The sequence below is a fragment of the Sardina pilchardus genome, chromosome 24 (genome assembly GCF_963854185.1).
Source record: "Sardina pilchardus chromosome 24, fSarPil1.1, whole genome shotgun sequence".
Classification (NCBI taxonomy): Eukaryota; Metazoa; Chordata; class Actinopteri; order Clupeiformes; family Clupeidae; genus Sardina; species Sardina pilchardus.
Window position 1 is genome coordinate 22,275,167 of NC_085017.1, and position 7,500 is coordinate 22,282,666.

The 7,500-nt window shown below is 46.7% G+C and overlaps 1 protein-coding gene across 2 annotated transcripts in view; it reads right to left on the minus strand.

Moving 5' to 3' along the window:
• Positions 1–7,488: 7,488 nt before the first annotated feature.
• LOC134073127 (serine/threonine-protein kinase LMTK3-like) overlaps positions 7,489–7,500 on the minus strand; it is a 2,366-nt gene continuing 2,354 nt past the window's right edge. For both annotated transcript variants that reach the window (XM_062530109.1, XM_062530110.1), the window contains one exon: positions 7,489–7,500. This exon is cut by the window's right edge and continues 806 nt beyond it. The gene's annotated coding sequence lies outside the window, so the exon portion shown is untranslated.

The window sequence follows — 7,500 nt, forward strand, 5'->3', positions numbered from 1 at the left end:
GCGCTCTTATTGGCTTAACCCGGAGGCTCTGTGTGGGGCCGGCACGTGTGCCTGAGCGATGTCTTCGCGGGGTTCTGCCTTTCAACTCGAGGATGGCGAGGAGCAAGGGCCATTAATTATGGAAAGAAGCAGATCCGCTAAGACGAATGTGTGTTTGCTACTGAAAGGTTAAAAGCCGTCCCATGATTTATACATGCTTCGGGGCGGGTTGTGTGTGTTTGTGTGTGTGTGTGTGTGTGTGTGTGTGCATGTGCACATGTGTGGGTGTGTGGATGTGCATTTGTGTGTGTGTGTGTGCGAGAGAGAAAGAGAGAGAGAGAGTGTGTGTCAGTGAGTGAGTGTGTGCGTGTGTGTGTGTGTGTGTGTGTGTGTGTGTGTGTGTGAGTGTGTGTGTGTGTGTGTGTGTGTGTGTAGTGGTCTCAGAGTGGGCCGGCGGACAGGCTGCCGGGAGGTTGAGGGTCCCGGTGTGCTGGATTGCCTGAGATGGGCTGATTGGGCTAATGGCGGATTGAAGACGTCCTCCTTCACTCACGGCTGACCGGCCGCATGGATTTCCAATCGCTCAGGGATGCCATTGGCGAGCTGTAATGAGCTCCTCGCCCCGAGACTGTCTGGAGTCGAGGCCAGACGTGTGCTAACACATACTTTCTCTCTCCCCCTCCCTCACTCTCTCTCTCTTTCTCTCTCACTCTCTCAGTCTGTCTCTTTCTCTCTCTCTCTCTCTGTCTGTCTGACATATCTTTCAGACAAATGTTTCTCTCGCTCAGTCTGCCTTGTAATTAGCCTTCTTGCTTACGTGTTCCTGCAACCACATACATGATGTATGCTTTTGTACATCCTCACAGAAATGTGTTTGTGTTTGTGTTTACGTTAAATGTGTACACGTGTATGTTATGTAAACAGAATCACAAACATGCACACAGACATGGGTCCACATGGACACACAGAAAGATGCATAAGCAGCATACACACAAACTATAGATGCACTACACTTTGTCATATGCAGTGAGATGAGACATATGTGATGTTAAATGAGGAGGACATATGATGTTAAGTGAGTCAAACGACAATGGAAAAAGCAAGCAATTACCACTGTTGAAGAAAGTGGAGCTCAGTCTTTGTGGGGATAGTGGGGTATGATGTATGTACATTGTACACAGTATATATTTGTACTCTATACGATTGCATTTCGCCCGATCTATCAAATGAAGACTGTGCACCCTGTGGCATTTATGCTGGATATATTCTCATCAACACAGTACTTTTTTAAAAAGTATATTGGCCGTTTTGCCTTTATTATTATAGGACAGTGAAGAGGTAGACAGAAAACAAGTGGGAGAGAGAGATGTGGTGGGATCGGGACATGACCGCAGGCCGGATTCGAACCTGGGTCCCCGTGGGCACTCGGACTTGTATACGGTACGAGCGCTATAGCCTGCTATGCCACAGCGCCCCCATCAACACCACCATCAACACCGTACTTTGTTTTGTGACTTTTGTGAGGACCACCAAGGGTGCCTGTCCTTCCTCCTCTCTGCAGAGTTCCTCAACAGACCCTCGCTCCTGAGGGGCGCTAATTTGAGCTCATCCGAGACCACCCAAAGTTATTTTCAGACGGAAACGAGTTAACAAGATGAAAGTCATGCAAGATAGATGAGCGAAATCGCAGCTTCATTCATATTTGATGGCCTGGCTTAAGATGCATTACCCAACAACAAAAACAAACAACCCGCGGGGAGACAGAGCGAGGAGGAAAATAATTAGTCTTCTTTCATTCACCTGCAGGACATGGCGTGAGAACAAACTATACCTTTATATAGGACTCACACACCTTCCTTGCTGCGGTTGTCTGCGCATCCATAGCAAACTAAGAGACTTAAAGACACACACATTTAAAGGCGTACTGATACACACACACACAGAAAGAGAGAGAGAGAAAGGAAGAGAGAGAAAGAGAGAGAGCATTGTGTGGCATATTACAGAGAGTGTTTTTGTTTATTTATTTATTTACTCTTAGCCTCAGCATGGGGGCCCATCATCCTATTAGGAGCTGGAGCCACGCATCAGGTGATCGGGTCAATCGATAACGACGCAGTCTTCTCATTAGGGAGAGGAGCCCCACAGCCAGACAAGCTGCCACGGTTATCCCGCCTTAACACACACACACACACACACACACACACACACACACACACACACACACACACACACACACACACACACACATACACACACACACAGAGAGAAACACACAGACACACACTCACTCACACAAACACACAGACATTCATATCTCCATTATTTCCATTACTGTCTTTAAGTGGGCACATACACCAGCACAACTTCATGGGTGGAAACACCAACAAACAAGCGTCTGTAGCAATTTGCAACTTATTCCATGGGACATAAATCCGTTAATGTGTTTAGGTGCTGATGAAGTAGCTAAACACGTACTTGATGTGTGTAACCTGATGAAGTTTTTGTGATAAAAAAAGATGTCAACAGAAAAATGGCAAAAAAGTCTTTCAGACATAGTTGGGTGAAGATAAACGATTGTTTTCTTATGAAAATCACCTGCTAGTGAGCAATCACCAGCATGCCTTCGCTATAGTAGTTGGATGAAGATAATGTACTTTTGAATTGCTACTGTACAGTATGTACAGCCCCACTGTTCACCTTCCTCCTCCTCCTCCTCTTCCTCCCTCTGCCTCCTACCACCTTTCCGTCCCTGAGACGTGGGGTCCAGAAGGGGGGGACGGCCGGATACTCTTAACCACGGGGATGCCGGACAAGAGCATCTCTCGCGCCGGTCAGCGTGTGGCGCGAGCTGAAACCGCACCGGGAGCGCAGTACAGTACATCAGGAAGAGGCTCGCGGCTGATTACACCGCTCCTGCCGTCCGACAGGAAGCACTCAGAGAGAACGCTGCAAGAGTTTATATCCATATCTGGCCTCACACTGTTCCATGCTATATGTGCTATGGTAGAGAGGGAGGGAGGGAGGGAGGGAGGGAGGGAGAGAGAGAGAGAGAGAGAGAGAGAGAGAGATACTGTAGATAGTGTAAGAACTGTAATACGCATTGTGGCAGAGAACCTCCTTCGAAGTTATCAAGGCTTACAATAGGTTGATTGATTGATTGATTGATTGATTGATTGATTGGTTGACTGATTGATTGATAGATAAATATAAGTGATGTAAGTAGATATAGATATTGTGTGAATAAAATGATGTATAATACATGTAATCCACCTGGACAACATGGCAAAACAGTAGAAACAAAATGGAAGCTTACAACAGAGCAAATTAAGCTTGATACCAATCTAACACATATTGGACATGTTTTTTAATGAATTTCTGCCTTTGGTGTGCATAGATCTCGGTGCCACAATGGCGGCGCACTTTCAACCGACAAGGGGAAGGAAGAAAATCCCCTCACTGATTGTGATCAGTGTTTAAAACGCAAACGCCTCATTACCATCCTCCTTGACTGAGGGTGAACAGAGGCCATTTCCATGGCAAAGTGGACCGAGGGGCTTTGGCGGGAAATCACAAAAGAGAGCATTATGAGAAGGCTTGCGGTGAGGCTTCGTTTTTCAACTTGAATAGGGTTCTGTCAGGGATGAGGGGATAAAATCTTTATTGAAGCTGATTGGGTAGGGGCTTATGTTTGTTATGGGGAATATTAAATGTTACAGATTGCTCTTTCAGACAGAGATACTTTGGTGAATTTTGAGGTTCTCAAGGTACCTTTTAGAGATTTGCTGCGACTTTGCTCTGATCAAATAGATTGTAACTCTGAGTGACTAGAGGCAGGAACCAAACCAGCTGAGCCTCCAGCAATCTTGTGACAATTAGCACATCATGGAGGGTTTTTGTTTTTTTAAGAGTACCCTGATATATCCTGTATCCCACAAGGTTCCGGAGCCCCCAGTGCTATGTTGTATCGACCGACCCTTTTAAAAGGTCGCTACCTTGGCAAGCAGCTGGAACCCCTGTACGGCCCACAGTCAGGCCCTGGCACACATGCACACACACACATACGCACACACACACGAGCGCGCACGCACACACACACACACACACACACACACATACGCACTGTAACGCGCACACACACACACACACACACACACACACACACACACACACACACAGAGACCTTCAGAAGCTGAACCTTTTCTTTTCCAGCCCTCATTGTCTATGCTATTGTTGGGCTGGTCCACTGGTCCAGGGCAATAGTGCTTATAAACTGCCACAAAACTGCTGGCTCCAAAAAAGTCTGTTCCCTGGAAAGGTGATGTCCCAAAAACAGTGCTGACAAAGTGTGTGCCTGTGTGACCGTTGGTAAAAAAAAATACCACATCCTCACTTTGAAGGGAGCAAATGATATTTATACCATACTTTCATAAGCAGTTTTAATGCGAGAACAGCTGGCTAATTCACAATATTTCCCTTACTCGGTGTAAAAAGGCACCAACACCCAGCGCCATCTTCTCTTGCATATTGAATAGACTGAAACTGAACAGACTGGTAGTCGCTGTAGTGTAAATCACATCTCATTTTCAATATTATGCGATACAATTCATCTGGGAATTGCGATATTATTTGCAACATAGTGGCACATTGCACATTTGAATACAAATCTTGCTCGTTTCTATTACTCTCATCTGTGAGAAAAATACATTAATAGACTAGACGTTGTCCCATCATTAAATGGGGAGACAACATTTTTTCCGAGTGCATTACTGTGACTATGTAAATGGGGTGCAATTAAGCAGGCGGCATTTTCAGTGGAGTGGAAGTCAACTAAACGCAGTCATGGGGAATATCAGCGTGAGGCAGTGGGAATTCTTCTGCACAATTTCACCTGACCACAGCCAGCACCACCAGTCCATTCAAAGTTTGTTTTTGGTTTTTTTTCTCTCTTTTTTTTAATGAATAGATATATAAGAAATTAAAACTGCCAACCTGACTGTGTCAAATTAACTCTCAAAATCAATCTGATTCCTCTGTAAGAAATAGAAAATAAAGTACTAGTCCAGTTCATCTAGGAGAAAAAAAGAGGACGCTAGGGGTTTTTTTCTCTTCTGAAAGAGAGAAGGCTTGTGTCCGTGTGTCACTGACGGACGTTTTCAGGTCGGTACTTTTTCGCGAGCGCCGCGACGGGCTGCTCGATCTCCATCAGCCACTTGTGCACGGCGCTCTTTCTCTGCACATCCTTCACCATCTCCAGGGTCAGCACCCTGCTGTCCTCCTCCCTCTCCCTCTCCCGCTCCCTCTCCCTCTCCCTCTCCCGTTCCCGTTCCCGCTCCCGTTCCCTCTCTCTCTCGGCCTCCAGCCGGCTCCGGGCTCCTCTCCTCGGGCGTTGCGGGGCCGGCGGCGGTGGCGGCGCGGCGTCCCAACTCTCCCGGCGGGTCAGGATCTTCCTGGGGATGCTGACGGTGAGGTGACCCCTGCACTCGCCCGAGCTGGCCACTCTCCAGGCCTGGCTGATTCCAGCACCAGCAGCACCACCTCCACCTCTACCTCCACCTCCACCTCCTCCACCACCTCCACCTCCTCCTCCACCACCTCCTCCTCCTCCTCCTCCTCCTCCACCTCCTCCTCCACCACCTCCTCCGACTCCTCCACCTCCACCCAGGCCGTGGGCGGAGGAGCGCTGGTGCATCTGGCGCAGCTTGCGGTAGTAGACGCGGCAGCTGAAGCCGTCCAGCCAGCTGAGGGCCACGTGGCTCTGCAGCACGGCCAGGCTCGGGTAGCGCCACAGGCAGCTGGCGCAGCGGTACATCAGCTGCCCGCTCTGGTGCTCCAGCGCCGACGTCTGCCGCAGGAAGTTGAAGTCCAGCACGTCCTCCTGCCGGGGCTCCACCGAGCGCGTGCGGCCCCCCCGGGGCTCCTGGGGGGGCCGCTGGTGGTGGTGGGGGTGGTGGTGCCGGTCCTCAGGCTTCATGGGGAGTCGCTTCAGAGCTGGGCTGGGGGGGTACGGGGGGATGGCGGCCGTGGTGGCATGCTCTACCCACTTCACCGGAGGAATGGCGACAGAGCTTCGGACCACATCTGATAACAGGGTAGAGAAAAAAAATAATGTAAACGAATAGCAGAAATAAAACGTTACCAACAACCCTGGTCATAACTGTCATCGCCATCAACACCATTATCAGCATCTTTGATATAAAATTAAAAAGCTGGAAGAACAATCAAAGTTGTACTTTTACCAGCTCTTGCTGTATATGCCAACAGAATACACAATGAATGCTCCAGCTAGGGGCTTGTGTTCCGTCTAAATTCAGAATTTCGTCTTGGCAGTGGAGGCAGGGTGAATTTGTAGTTCAATTTTACTCTCAAGCCATTAAAAAGTAATGTGGTATATCAACCGCTATTGATGGATTTCAGAATCCAGAGGGGTCCAAGTTGCAGAACTATTTTAACCTCTTGAAAAAGCAGACAAAGGCCCACATGTTGCACTAGTTGCATCACCTTCCAGACTTGACTCTAGGCTATACGTGAACATCGGGGGTTTCAGTAGATCTAGTAACATATGCCTCCTGGTTGAAGAGTGGAGCTTTACAGCATAGTCTATAATAAGTCTACTACTGGAAAGTTAGGCTAAGGTGCTGAACTGCCTAACAACGCGCCAGAAGCAAAGACTGAAGAATTCATTCCACATACTGTATCATTAGTAAATATGAGTGATAATAATATAATAACAATCATTAGTGAATGATAATAATTTAATAACAAATCTCATTCTTAGAATATGCATTATCTGAACGCTGTAACTGTTAGAGTTTTTAAAGTATTTTTTTTAAAGCATTGGTTAAATGTGCACACCAAGCCTTATATCAACACTACATGTTTTCCCCTATGTGTGATTTACAGTGTTTGCCTATGCATGTGCAGATAAATTTAGTTTAAAACAACGGGCTGTTATCAACATTCACCCTCAAAATGTGAGTGTTTCTGATCTGTCGACTGGAATTTCGCCCCTCGGAAAATGGAACATACTTGTTTTGACAGGATCTGCCAGGAACATTCGTTTTGGGACATTAAGACGAACAGACTCCATACTCCGCAGAGCCAGTGTGATATCTGTTCTGACTGTGCTCATTCCTCTATCACCATGGAGATTATTTTTGTCCTTCTTCTAGAAGATTCCTACTGACATACAGTACAGTGAAGCCACAGATCCGTACTCAAAACGTAATGTAGTTCATTTTTCATATTGGAAACGCTATGCAAATGAATCCACATAATATCTGAATAATTCAAGCTGTCTGTTTTTTTTTCTAAAAAAATAAATAAAATACACCAAGGTATTGACAAATGCAAATCATCCTGATTTTCATCTTTGTCCTTTTTAGTATTTTCGATTTTTGCATCACTGTTGCTTCATGATAGTTGGTACACAAAAATCCAAGTTCCGACCTATCCCAAAAAGAGAAGAGCCCGAAAATATGCAATACAGAGCAAGAAGTGTCATCATTCCGGTTACTTTTTTAT